The sequence below is a fragment of the Poecile atricapillus genome, chromosome 3 (genome assembly GCF_030490865.1).
Source record: "Poecile atricapillus isolate bPoeAtr1 chromosome 3, bPoeAtr1.hap1, whole genome shotgun sequence".
NCBI lineage: Eukaryota > Metazoa > Chordata > Aves > Passeriformes > Paridae > Poecile > Poecile atricapillus.
Genome location: NC_081251.1, coordinates 23,573,111 through 23,587,824, shown reverse-complemented (window position 1 = coordinate 23,587,824; position 14,714 = coordinate 23,573,111).

The following is a 14,714-nucleotide window of genomic DNA, read 5'->3' as shown; positions in this document are numbered from 1 at the left end:
CGGCTGTGGCGTCCCGCGGCCCTGGTCGGAAATGGGCTGTGCTCGGTCGAGCTACCGCCCTTTTCGGCGCCGGGGAAGGCTTTCCACCGCCAAGTGCTGCTGGAAAGAGTGTCTCAGAATTAGGTTCTAAATACTTGTGAGATCGTAGAGTCCAACCTGTGACCCAACACCACTTCGTGAACTAGACCATGGCACTGAGTGCCACATCCAGTCTTTCTGTAAACATCTCCAGGGACAATGACTCCACCACTTCCCTGGGCAGCCCATTCCAATATCTAATCACCCTTCCCGTTAAAAAAGTCTTCCTAATATCCAGCCTAAACCACCCCCAGCATAATTTAAGACTATGTCCTCTCATCCTGTCGGTAGTTGCTAGGACAAGAGACCGACCCTTGGGTGGCTACAGCCTCCTTTCTGGTAGTTACAGAGAGTAATAAGGTCTCTCCTGAGCCTCCTCCAGGCTAAGCACCCCCAACTCCCTCAGCTGCTCCTCACAGGACTTGTGCTCCAGACCCTTGCCCAGCTCTGCTGTCCTATACATTCGCTCCAGCTCCTCAATGTCCTTTCCTAACTGAGGGGCCCAGAACTGGACACAGCACTCCAGGTGTGGCCTCAGCAGTGCCCAGTACAGGGGGACAATCCCTGCCCTGCTCCTGCTGGCCACACTACTGCTGACACAGGCCAGGATGCCACAAAGTTTTGACAAAACCAAACACTGAGTGAATTTTCTGTGTCACTGTTCTCCATAAGGAATCCTAAGGAGGCATTCCTGAAGAATTGTAGTTTGCAGGAAAGTCCAGCATCAGAGAATTACTCGTCTCTCAACTCTCTGCTAGCCCAAACTGCAGTGTCTGAAGTGGGAAAACAAATGTGAAAAACAAAGTTCACTCTTTAGAATTTTTAAAAGTTTAATAAGGGAATAAAAAGGGACAATGCCCAGTGCTGTGGTGTTTCTGGCTATTGGTCAGAGAACACACCAGCAGATTAAGACAGTTACATTACATTACAGAGGTACATTACAGTTACATTACATTACAGAGGTACATGCATATTCATGTGTTTAATACATTATTCAAACATTCTTGTAAGCTTTTTGATGTTTCAGGAATTCCTTTGTTTGGTTTTACACTCTGACTTACTTGCATGATATCCTACGGATTAGGTCAATATATTTTATTTCTTTTTGTGCTTCCATCCTGCTGTTTCTCACTCCCTCATAAGGAGTTAACAAGTTCTTCTCCAATTCTTTTCTAGTGCTGTAGTTTGTAGTTTGTGTCACTATTATCACTTGCAGAGGTTGTCAGGAGATGTGGGGGAAACAACATAATGGTTTACAGCATTCTCTTAGTTACATAGAAGCATTTTAACATTTCGTGTTTTGCTACGGCCTACGATATAATACATTAATCACACCACTATTTCTATAAGCAATATGGTGCATACATAGATATATTTACCTCATTACTATTTTTATAAGCTATATGGTGCAAAACCAAGAGATTGTGTTATACTAATGAGCAGCTAAAAGGAGTTACAAATTGTACCATATCTAAATACTTATGATCAATAACAACATGTAAAAGCAAATACATAAATGAGAAAGCTGATACTATGTTGTCATTTTTAATAACAAATAACAGAAAAAGACAGCAAAATAAGGGTTAGTAAAGAGCACTGTGAGATAGTATCTACCAAAGCATGTAAAACTGCTTGAGAGCAGCTATACTATTGACTATAGTTATGGAACTTTAATAGGAGCCAGCTTTGGTGCTCACAGGCTGGAGTGTAGCGAATGTGATATAAAGGGAAGTTAGAGAAAAATTCATGGTTTCCCCAGGGAAAAAGGAATATTTATACTATACATATAAAATGTATAATAAAATAAGGGAATTAGTGAGTGTAAGGAGATTTATTGTGAGAAAGGACCTAATAGAGGTAAATGATGCTGTATAGCTTTATTATGCAACTCACAGAGCTCAGGAGTTACTATATGGTTGTACAAATTGGTGTTGTTCTGAAATCTTCAATATGTGATGCTAATTACATAATTTGAAAAATAATATAGCTGACATGGAAAAACAACAGAGCTGCCAAACAAGGATACTAAGTGATTTCCATATGAGAAATAGCTATTCAGACAAGGACTGGTCATCTTGGAAAAGAAACAGTGGAAGGTGGATGTACTAGAGGTCATTAAAGTCATGAGTGTGTGCAAAAGGTGAACACGGAGCAGTGTGTTCCCTACAACAGCTAGTGAGCACCAAAGACCGGATGGGGTCTTCTCAGAAGCTTCATAAGGCTGTGGAAGTGTTCAGAGTGCTGGCAAACCACATGGTTTCTGAAGCAAACCCAGCAAATCCCTGAAAATCAATTTAAGACTATGAAAAATGTACAAAACCACCTTTCCCTTAGTAAAGCCTTGAACTGTATATTGCTGGACTCTGAGAAGGTACAGGGAACACTTCAGGTTTTTCTTGGTTTTTGTTCTTTTTCTAAGCAATTTTGCACTGGAGAGACAGTGCTGACCTAAAAATGTTTTGGTGTAGTCCATTATGCCCATTCTTACTTTCATGGAGAGGCTCAGATCTTGACTCCTAGGAGTCTACCAAGCAGATAGCTTTACTAATGCTTTTTAAGATATGTTAATCTAGTATGTAGGATTTTGCCACTGATAATTTGTTACATTTCCAGGGCATTGGTATGGCACTAAATATGTGGAAAGTGTTAAGCATAAGTTCTTGGGTGCTTCCTCTGCTGAATGTGTTCCTTTCACTAATGTATTCACTATGTGTATAAAGTAACCAGTCAATCTACATATATATGTTTGTTTTTATTTACCTATCCTTTGTACTTCTGTCAGTATATTACACAGTTCTTTGCTAGTCAATAATAAAATATTTTTACCAAGGTTCTCATCTGTGCCTCAAGGAAAAGGGAGTATTGTCCAATGCAGTGTCTATGAACATTGATCTGAAGGCAAGTCCAGAAGGGCAGTGAGGGTAGGGGAGATTGAAACGTACATTGAAAACCCTCAGTAAGAAAACCCACAGGCTGTGTTTGAGCCTTTAGCTGAAAGGTAGTAGCAGGTTTTATAGATGCTAAAGGCAAATGTGATGAAATGTATGTATAAATGTATGAAATATAAATATAAACCTGTATGCTCTGATTCTACACTGGTAGAAACAATGAAAAGTAGTAATTGCAAGAAGATGTAATTTATGATCAGAGCAGACTCGGACTACTCAGGAGGACACTGGATTTGGGATGCCCACCTTTTTATCATGGAAATGAATACACAGAATACTGAAACTGTCCCACAAATTTACAGTTTTGTCTTAAACGATTGGAGCTTTGACATCAGAATTACTTTAGGATTTCATTTAATAACTTAATTTAAGAAGTAAATATTTTGATATAAGAACTTAATTCTCAGATGATGACTAAACTTCAGAATTCCACTGGTAGTTAATAGTTGTCTGTTCTTGTACCAGTATTATCTTGCTGTCAGCTACTCCTCAGCATTTATCATCCTCGAGTACTTACAGAGTGCAGCACTATATTTTTACAGCTGCCATTTTGCTGGTTTGAATACAACAGGGTGTTTTAGCTTTCATGCCACAATGAACTTCTGAAAATGACAATGAATGGGGCTTATTTACATTAAGTAAACATAATGTAAATGCCTTCTAAATAGGCTAGTTATGTGGCTTGATGATATGTAATATCATGGTGTCTATAAAGCTAGGAATATAGCATTAACTGTTATATTTTCTCTACAGTCAGTACTTACTAGAACATACAAGTTATAGAATGCTGCGCTAGGAAGAAAGAGTTTTACACGTTAATTATATTGAGAAAGGAAGGCATTGTGAAAGTTACATTTCAGTTGACCTCCTAATCAAAAAGAAGTAATAGTTACAAAAAAGTAAAAGCCCTATAAACACCTAAATGTTTCCCAGCCATCAAAAAAGTCTTGAAAAACTAAAAAAACCAAGAACAAACAAACAAAAAATCCCCACCAAAAACTAGAAAAAAAAAAAAAAAAAGAAAACCACCTACAAAAAATCCATCAATGCAGTAATTTTCCAGGTTTAAGTAAAATACAGAAAAGAGCTGTATTCTCAAGTGTTGCTTTGGTAATTCAAAAGATTCCTTCTCAGCCAGATCTTAATTTATTGATATAAATTGGATGTGAACTTTGGGATCATATTTTGTAAGGCTACATCACAGAGACAAGTTCTCAGATATAGAATTCATATGGTGGGCTATGTATTACTCCCTGGGACTTGACATTAGGCATATGAAAGATTCCTAGAACAAATAAGGGGGTTTGTTATTATTAAGTCAAGTCTGATTTTCTATATTGATTGTTGGGTAGTGCTTGTTTGTTTATTTGGTTGGGTGGATTTAATGAACCTATTTCCAATTTGTGCAAACAACGGCTTTAACCTTTTTTATTTATTTTTTTAAATCTTAAATTTCCAAGTGTGAGCTGCTTCCTCTAAAGTAGTAAATCCCAGTCAATCAGTTTGTGTATTTAAGACCTGAACAGTTGTATAAAAACTGAAGTTTTTATACCTCTAAAGTAGTAAATCCCAGTCAATCAGTTTGTGTATTTAAGACCTGAACAGTTGTATAAAAACTGAAGTTGTCATCTCTATAACGCTACTTGACCATTAGAGATGCAGAGGTGGGAAGAAGTGCTTGGAGCAGGTACAAACTTGCATGCTGCCTTCATGGAGGAAGCTCCAGAAATCAACTCTAATTGTCCACATCAACTGTCATTGTCTCCTCTGACAAGGTAGACTTCTTATTTTCTTAGTAAGTCTAACAGTTCTTGTCTATGCCTGTTTCAGTTTGAACATTGATTTTAAAAGTAGCATACAAAACAGTGCAGTGTTTTGGGTATCATGTTCTGTGCCATTAATACTGGACTGACAGACATACTTTACATTCTCCTTTTCTCAGGACTGCATAACTATTCTGTGATGAACTAATATTTCCAGCTCTGGGAGTGTAACTGTTTGTTTCTCAGTTTCCAATTAGTAAAGGAAACTCTTTCCCATCTCTTTGCTCCTTGCTGGCCCACCATTAACCATGCCCAGCCTGCCCCACAGCGCCTCCTGCAGCTGTGGGGGAATCACTGCACCTGTCCTGCCTGGCCAGGAGCCAGCAGCGCCCCTGCCAGCTGTGCCCAGAACTGCACTGAGGGGAAAGCACCTGCGGCTGAGAGGAGGCTGGCACTGGGTCTCGTTCTGTTTGTTGCTGCTGCAGTTATTGTGTTTGCTTGTCTTGTTAGATATATATTCCAGGAAATAACTGTTATTCCTTTGCCCATATCTTTCCTTGAAAGCCCTGTAATTTCAAAGTTATAATAATGTATAGGGAAGGGGGTCACATTTTCCATTCCAGTAAGGTTCCTGCCTTCCTTGGCAGATATCTGTCTTTTAAACCAGGACAATAAGATTGAGGAGTCACACCTCAATAGTCTCAGAGGCATTCTAGTCTCCTTGCTTCTCCACAAGCAGAGTGCAGCTCGAGATTGCCAAGAGTGGCTTCTTTGTTCTCCTGTTCTCCTCCTTTGGGTGATGCTTAAAAAGGCATGTTTTCAACTTTCCACTTCTGTTTTGCAGAATAATTAATTCTAAACAGACAAGAGGAAATTCTTATAAGAATTTCCTTACAAGAGAAAATCTTACGTTTTTTCTACTTATTTTAGTATATATTATGTAGACTATTAGTACAGATTAGTAAAAAAAACAAACTCAAAAAGCCAAAAAACCAGCATTTTAATACCCATTGTGAGCTATGTTGGGAAAAAAAGTTGCATAAGCTTGTGAGATATATGTGTATCTGTCATTGTAAAAATGATGTTATCGCTACTCTCAGTCCTTATTTCTGTTTCATGGAACGTGGAAAAAATTGTGAGGTACATTTATTTCCTGCCATAAAGAAAGAGTAACGTTATGGGTCATGTCTTACAAAGTCTTACAAAATCGTTGAAAGTTCTCGTCAATGAGATGATTTTGTTCCTTTTCCAATGTGAAGTTCATGATTAACAAAATGGCATGAAGTAAGTATGAGACCTTTTTCAGGAAATGAAAAAGCATTTAATACTTTTTACTTTTAGCTGAGGCAGTGACCATTTTTATTTTCTTTTCCTACCCTATAATTAAGAAATCACTGTTTTTATATCCACAGCTTATGTGCTGACACAGCGCCAGCTTTATTTTGTGTTTGTGATACAGTGATAATAAGATAGAGATCTATCCTTGTTAAGTTTTAATTCACCCAGTCTTTGATGCACTGTGACCCCAGAGGCCTGTCATGGAAGAAAATGACAGCAGCATGCTGAAAAATAACAGCCCATCATGTAATTGAGAGTATGACTCAACAACACGCGAATAATGAGGTTTCTGTGTCGTTCATGAGATGGCATGGAAGGCTTATTCATTTCCCCTCTGAGCAGTTTTCACTGCCTGCAGTTCAGGCTGAGACTGCAGCTGTGAAGAGGTCAAAAAGCCAGTTTATCTGACCTCTGTACTAAAATTCTTTTGAGAAGGTTTGTGATTTTCCCAAGCAATGTAGAACTGTGCTGCTGAAAACAGGCTTTTTGCTTTTCATACATCTCTGTGGAGATCAGCTCTGGACAGCGTTAACAGCAAATATCCCCAATGCTTCATGATCCTACTCTTGCTTGGCAAAGCTGCCCAAAAGATACTGTTTAAAAGCACAGTCCTCTTGTGTGTGTTCAGGCATGTCATTCTTGAACATGTGAGAGCAATTTAAGGTTTTGATCTCCTACTCTGAGCTCCACAGCTTACCTGACTCTCAGGAAAAGTGATGGTAGGGTAAATTTGGGGTTAAGGCTGTGAACTGAAGCAGGACTCACATTTGCTGCAGCTGACTCATACAGAAGCAGTGGATCCAGCAAAGAGAACAATGGTGTGAACTTCTATCTCCCTGACATGAAGGACCAAAGCTCATTTGAAAGCATCTGAAGTGCTTTACTTGCCAACTAGAATTTCTAATTTGTATACACAATGACGTGGTATACACAACAGGAGATTTCTGTTACTCTCTCTTTGGGAATAGGCATCAAAACAAGGAATATTACTATATTTATAACTACAGTTTGCCTACATCCTGTTGGCAGAGCATGTCTCCCAAGTTAAGTATGACATGGTAGGGTTCAGGCTCAGAGAAGGGTGACTGGTGTGAGCAGAAGTATGTCAGTATGGTTTAGTGGGCCTCAGTATTGTCTGGAAAACAGCTAAGTGAGGGCAGGTGTGTAAGAAGGGGTGGGTGTACAGACTGATGAGTGACCTGGAGAGGGCTACGGGGGAGAAGCTGTTTGCTCTCTTTTCCCAGTAAAGTACAAGCATTCAAAGAAGTCAGTAGATGTCATATTCATAAAAAAAAGAAAACGTGTTTTTTTAACACAAGTGGAAATTAAATTCTAGAACTCCTAGCAGCTGGGTGTTGTGGCTGACAGAAGTGGTCACAGAATTCAGGTGGGTTACTAAGTATTTCACAGTTATACCTAGTTCAGGAAATCCTGAAGCCATAAATAGGCTGAAACTCTACTGAGACAGGTTACTGGTTAGATAAACTCTGACTGAGAAAACATATTTTTGTTTTTAAAGTTTCAAGTTGTGAGAGGCTTGATGCTTTAAGAAAGGAATCCATTAAGTTTGTGATGCCAGCTGAGGAGTAATGTCAGTACTCCTGAGTTTAAGACTGCCATTCAGCGGGACTTAAATGGGCTGATGGGAACATTGTTAAATTCAACAAATATCCAAAGTCATGCACCTGGACAGGAAGGACTTATGGCAATCATAAAGAGTGGTTTGGGTCCTTTCTGTACAAGGAAGAAATGGAGAAACTTCAGTAAGTTCAGAAAAGGGTCATCAGGATGACTGGAACATTTGTCCTTTGAGGAGATGTGGCAGTGTGCCTCAGGGAGACAGAGTTAACATTGTCCCACCCCATACCCCTTGTGAAGGGCGGCCCAGGTGCTCTGATTGGGTTTGAGTCCCTGGGGGGGGTTCTCCCTTGGTGTGTTTCTAATGGTCCCTGACCCTGAACTCCACCCTCAAAGGTGGAGACCCTTGGGAGTTCTGTCCCTCAAAAACCCCTGCTGTGCCTCTGTTCGGGGCTCTCTGTTCTGGACCTGACTTTGTTCCCATGCTGAATAAATGGTTTCATGAACTGGGAGCCCATCTCGTTGGTGTTTCATGCTGGTTCCCAGAACCCTGCTGCTTCTCTGGACGAGATCCTGAGGTTGCTGACTGCAACAAGGAGACATTGAGGTAACTGGGCCAAGCAATGGAGCAGATTTCCCACAGGGGGTGTTCAAGAACACAGTGTACAAAGATCCAAGTAAATATTGTCTGAGTTCAGTGTTGTACCTGACTAGACAAATTCCCAAGATCCCTTCCAACTGTATTTATCCTTTAATTCTAGGAATTTTCAGCTGGATCACCTCCTTGAATTAATCAGTGCGTGACTTCTGAGCTGTGCAAAGCAGGGACAGGGCCAAATTATCAAAGAAGGAGCAGAAGCTCATCTGACTTGCACTAATGTAAGGTGTTGTGGAACTGGTCCATGCCATCTTTCACCTTGTGCTGCAGACCAGGATAGTGTTCTGAATGTGGAACAAAACACCTGGAACCTGATCATGTAGAGAAGAACAGGCCTTCTTGTCATCCTGGGACTTGGGTTAAAGATATGATGATAAAACTTCATACTCTGGTACAACTGTCAGATTATTGTCTGTTACTGATTTTTCATGTAGGCAATGGTGAAGTTGCAACAAGCAGCCTGAGGGCAATCATGAGAGACTTCAGAGCCTTGGGACAATGGGTTGAGGGATCAGGAGAAGTGTTCACTATCCTTCCAGTTGCAGGAAATGATGAGAGAAGAAACTGGAAGAACCAGCAAATTAGTACCTAGCTGTCAGCCTGGAGACACTGGCAGAATGTTGGGTTTTTTGATCATGGGTTGGTCTATGTGACACTGAGCCTTCTGGCGGCAGATGGGATACACCTGTCTCAAAGGGGGAAAGGATCTTTGCATAGCAGTTAGCAGAGCTCACAGAATGAGCTTTAAATTAGATTTTAAATGGGAAGGGGAGAAAACCAGGCTCCCTAGAGATAAGTGTGGGGGTGGCATGCCAAGTTTTGAAGGATCATGTGCTAGTGAGGTCCACAATGTGCTCTTTACATGGAGTACATTTGAAATGTCCTTATAAAAAAGTGTGCACAGCATAAGAAATTAAAAAGAAGAGGTAGAAGCTTTGGCTCTGCCCCATATCTATGACATCATTGCCATAAGATGAAAATGATGGGGTGAGTCCTATGATGGGGTGCTGTAGTGGACAGTTATAGACTTTTCAGGATAGATAGGCAGGGAGGGCGATTCCAAAATGTCAGAAGTGGCACAGAAGACTGGCTTGGCTGAGAAGGGGTCTTAGGAAGAGGAGGAAAATGTTTGGACAAAGGTGACACAGAGAGGCAACATGGGAAGAGTACAGAGGTGCTGGTCATCACTGTAGGGATAAAATTCTTGTTGCAAAAACTTGATTAGAGTTGGGAAGGACTTAAAAGGGATAAGGGATAATAAGGGATCTTAAAAATATGTTGATAGCAAAAGGAGAATTGGAAGTAATATTGGTCTGTTGCTGTTGGGGTCAGTCATCTCCTCAGTAGGGACATAGACAAAGCAGAGATGTTTAATACCTTTTTTGCCTGTTTCAACACTGATGATGGCAAACTGAATATGAATCAGCAGTGTCCTGGCAGCCAAAAGGGTGAACCATGTCCTGGGGTGCATCAGGAACAGCATTGCCAGCCAGTCAAGGGAGGTGATTGTCTTTCTCAACTTCACTGCTGTAGCTTCCACACTATTGTATGCAGTTTTGTGTATCACAATATAAGAAAGACATCAAAGTACTAGAGAGTCTCCAGGCGAGGATGACCAAGATGTTGAAAGTTTTTGAGGGCAAGACTTAGGAGAAGCAGCTGAGATCACTTGGCTTGTTTGGCCTGGAGAAGAGAAAGCTGAGAGGTGACCTCATGGCAATCTAAACCTTTCTCAAGGCAGGTAGCAGAGAGGGAAATGCTTATCTCCCTCTGGTAGCCAGCAGTATGTCACAAAGAAACGGAATGAAGCTGTGTCAAGGGAAACTCAGACTGCAATTAGGAAAAGGGTCTTCATTGAGAGGGTTGTTGGTTACTGGAACAGGCTCCTGAGGGAAGTGTTGACAGCACTGAGCCTGACAGGGTTTAAGGACCGCCTGGTCGATGCTCTTAGTCATATGGTTAATTTTATATAGTCCTGTGAGGGGCAGGGAGTTGAACACAATGATCTTTATGGGTCCCTTCCAACTTGGAATATTCTAGAATTCTGAATAAAACTAAAACTAAATGAATAGTTTAATACTAGGAATGCTGTCTTCCAGAATGCTACAAAGCACTTAGTTTTTAGTACAGCATTTATAAAAGTTACTGACAGAGTCAATTGAAATTATCATTATTTAATGCCTTTGTGTTGCACATTCTAATAAAATGATTGGTCCTAAAAATTGATTTGTTTTAATTCTGTTTGTCCATTTCCCTCTTTTTCAAATATGTTTAAACAGCATCTGGACTAAGAACTGCAAAAAGGTTTTGCATGCTTCCAGCTCTGCTTAGCTAACCTGTTATCACAGTAAATGGGTGGATGAAGTGCACAAGAACAAAGTGTAACTCTCAGTACATGTGAAAGTAGATTGTAGGCAAGCAGCAAAGGAACAAATGACAAATGTTAGATAAATGTCCATTTTTGTTCAAGTAGAGCAAACGCATTGTGATTGTTTCTATTGCTCATCATATGTTCTGGGTCATGAGGGACCAAACTAAATTTTTATGGAATTCTAGTGAAGCTAGTAACGATTATGGGCCACCTAATATTAAATGGAAAAAAAAAAAATCAGGAATGGATTACAAGGAAGAAGGTAAGTGGCAGATGGGAGACTTGGGAGCACTAAAGATTAACCCATTTGCTTTTCAGTTGTTTGAAGATGGATTCTAATTTCTCTTTCATCAAGGCAGAGATAAAATATATTTGTATCATCAGAATACAATGAAATCTATGAGAAGAGTCAGCAGCTTTGTCAGACTGTTCAAAACATAGCAAAACAAGATAAAAGGGTAGTCTGCAGTTAAGAGTGAGCTACAGATATATAGATCACTTAGTAGGGATTTGTAATATGAACAGTATTTATTATGCAATAACCCAATGGATATGAAAATTTAAAGTGACACAAAGATCTAGTGAAAAGCTGAAGAGATCTGCACACTGAAAGATACTGAACCACAGAGACAGATAATAGGACTGTTATTTGACTTTTATAAGGCATCTCAAAATTTTAGATCAAAGACTGTTTAGCACAAAGTCTGAGATAATTTTGAAATGGTTATCTAACTATTTAAATTTCTGCATTCTTTCACCTAATGCAGTTTTGATACAGTGTAACACAAAGCTAGACATCATGTGAACCAAGAGATTACCTTGTTCTTGCTGCATTATGTTAATTTGCCACATGTATGTTACATTTCCATATGCCTATTGAAAAACTTAAAAATCTATTCTTTCATGAAGCCCAGTAGCACTGTATAACATTTCCAAAACTAATTTCTGTTCATCTAGTTGAAGTTTACACATCAGTTTTGGCTGGAAATTATGGCCTGAGACTCATGAAGATATAGCTAGCCATAAAAACACTGGGCCTGAGCAGTAGGCTTCAGACCCATGACTAGGCTTTTCCGGATAATTTTGGGTGCCTATCTTTCAGGGTGGCAAATACAGAGCAAATTTGTTGCTAAGGTATGGACCTATAGATAAATCGCTATGGAATTCGTCTGTTAATTTGTAGCATACAGATTGTTCAATAGCTGTTAAAAACTACTCTTACCCAGAAACAAGGGAATGATTTATTACCCTTTCTCACTGACTCTTGAAAAAATATAGTTACAAGAGGCAAAGTATGTACATGAATTGTTACAGTTGAATGACAAATTCATTGTCTGTTCATGGCCTATGTTAACTTCATTTGTCTTGATAAATTGCTTATAGTCTTAGAAAATATCATCTGCCTTCATCTGAAACAAGACACATAGAGAGGTTTGGGTTGAACATCTCAAACTGTTAATGGATTTGGACCCAAATTCTCAAAAATGGCAGAACATTGGGTCAAAGAAATAGCTCATGGTACTTTCATGTAGGACTTGCAGTTAGCAGCAAAAATGTGTCAGGCAATAAGGGAGTGAATATATTACTAGGAAAAAAGTTGCATCACTAGACTTGCTCGAATAAAAAGTGCTATACAGAGTCTCAAATGGGACTGTAAAAGTATTCATGCTCTAGGAATATACTCAGTGATGTGGAATTCATCTGCTTTGCCTTCTGAAGAGCTGGAACAAGGAGTTCTTGCTGGCAATATATTGGGCTATAAAAAGTATTTTAATGTCTCTTAAGGCTAAGGATGAGACAAGGTGTTCTTACAGAAAGAAACTTCAGCAGCAGCAAAGCTTGGGAGATACAATAGAAGGAGTGAGGTCTGTGTCTTTTTGGGTGAGGTCTATGTCCTTTCTGTTTCCTATAAGGGAAGCACTTTGGATCTAGGATGTCTTATTCGAAGCCTAGAGAAAATATTACTGGAATGATGTATGCTTTCCAATAGTTTAACAAGTCTACTACAAATTAGACTCATCATAATTCTAGTGTAATAAATATCAAGGGCATTTTGAATTTTACAATTACACCAAGGATAACATTTGCCTCCTCTTATTTTAAATGCAGAGACCTTAAGCAGTTGGACACACAATTTTCATACAGTCTATCCATGATAAAATATCTTTGAAGGTGAAACAGGCTTAAGAAATTATCCCTTTCATACACACAATGGTAATACTGTTGTTATTTGCTGTCCCCCCTTACCGGCAGTGAACTGTTAGATATTCACCATGCCTAATCTGTGTCCAGGTTAAAAGTAACATTTTCTTCTCTGAGACCCATTTCTTTGAACAATGTTACTTCATTTTAGTTATCTGATTGAGAGAAAAAAACACTGGAGGGGGGGAGGAAAGGGTGGGAGGAGCAGAAGGAACTTTTCAGGATGAGAAACTTACGTTACTTAAAACTTAACTTGAAAAGACTTTAATGCTTCGTTATCAAAGGCAGCATATTATCAACTACAGCCTCATTTTTGACAGTGGTGTTATGCATGGCCTCTCTGCTTTGCATTATTCAGTGGTGATCCTTGTTTTTTCCAGACTGTGACCCTATATTGTATGAGAAATGAATTCAGGACTTGATTCATATCTGACCTCAGAGAGAAGGAGGAAAATCATGTTATAGTCCCAGACTTGTCTGTGATCATAACATCAGGATCACTGCACCCTATGAAGCTAGGCTCTGGCACGTATTGCTGCAAAAGTTATCTTTGATTGCTGAACACAGCAAATGTACCTATTTGAGGGGTAGGGGCTGGGGTGAAGTGCGAATGAAGAAAGAAACTTCTAGTAAACAAGCACATTGGGTTTTAGAAAAGTGTGCTATAAGAAAAAAGCATGCCAGAAGATGATCTTTACATGAATCAAAGCTGATCAATGTTTCTGGTTACAAAGAATAAGTCAGGACCATGATTAAACTTAAAATGCTGTGGGGAAAGCAATCCCTTCATTTTTTAAACAATTCTTACACCACTTTAGAATATCACCTGAGTTGCAGAAGTCACCTAGAAACAAAAAGGAAAATAGCTAGCAATTTTTGCAATACTTTTATTTTACATCATAGGAACATTGCTCTTGTTCTCCTGATCTGAAAATAGGCTCTCTGACCAACAGAAATAAAGGCATTATTTATTAAATTCAAGCGTAACCAAAGTGATTCATAGATGACCAAAGGGTTTCATTTTTGGATATGAGCAGGTAGAAACAAAGTAGCATAGGGGAGCTCATGTAAACATTTTTCTTTTTAGTGTGAGAAACCTGCAATGATATATTTTCAACATGTCAAGAGAGGTATCTCTTTTCTTAGTCTGATCTAATTTTTCCTACTACCCTGAAGCAAAATAATGCTATCAGAATTAATTACTGATTGTTTTTTTTCCTAGGTGCCCTTATGTCCTGTAAAACTCAGCAGAAATATTTCAACTCAAGTTTCATTGTTTCAGAAGGCTGAAATTAATTGTGATAAAATGGTGCAGCTCTGCTGTTTTTGACCAGAGCATGGAGTAAACATAACGGAGTTTTACGTATTCTTTATGGAGAGAGCTTTACTCTCTCATTAATAGTATTTGCAACCAAAAGGAAGCAGAGTGAGCAAAATAGTTTAAGGGAAATGGGAGAGTAATAGGGAAGGAACATGGCTGAGGACCAGGTTCAATTGTCAGGAAGGAAGCAGGTCTTTGGCAATGACTGTTGGCTACTGCACTTCTTCATAAACATAAGAAAGAAAAATCTTTAGGGAAAAAAATTGTTATGAGAATCATCAGCCATGTAATTCACTTACTGAATTGGTCAACTGCTTTTACAAAGCAAAACCACTGCTTAGTGACTGTGAGTTCTACTAGATTCATAGAATGTTTTGGGTCAGAAGGGAACTTACAAATCATGCAATTCCAAACCCCCCTGCTGTGGGCAGGGACATTTTTCACTAGACCAGGTTAC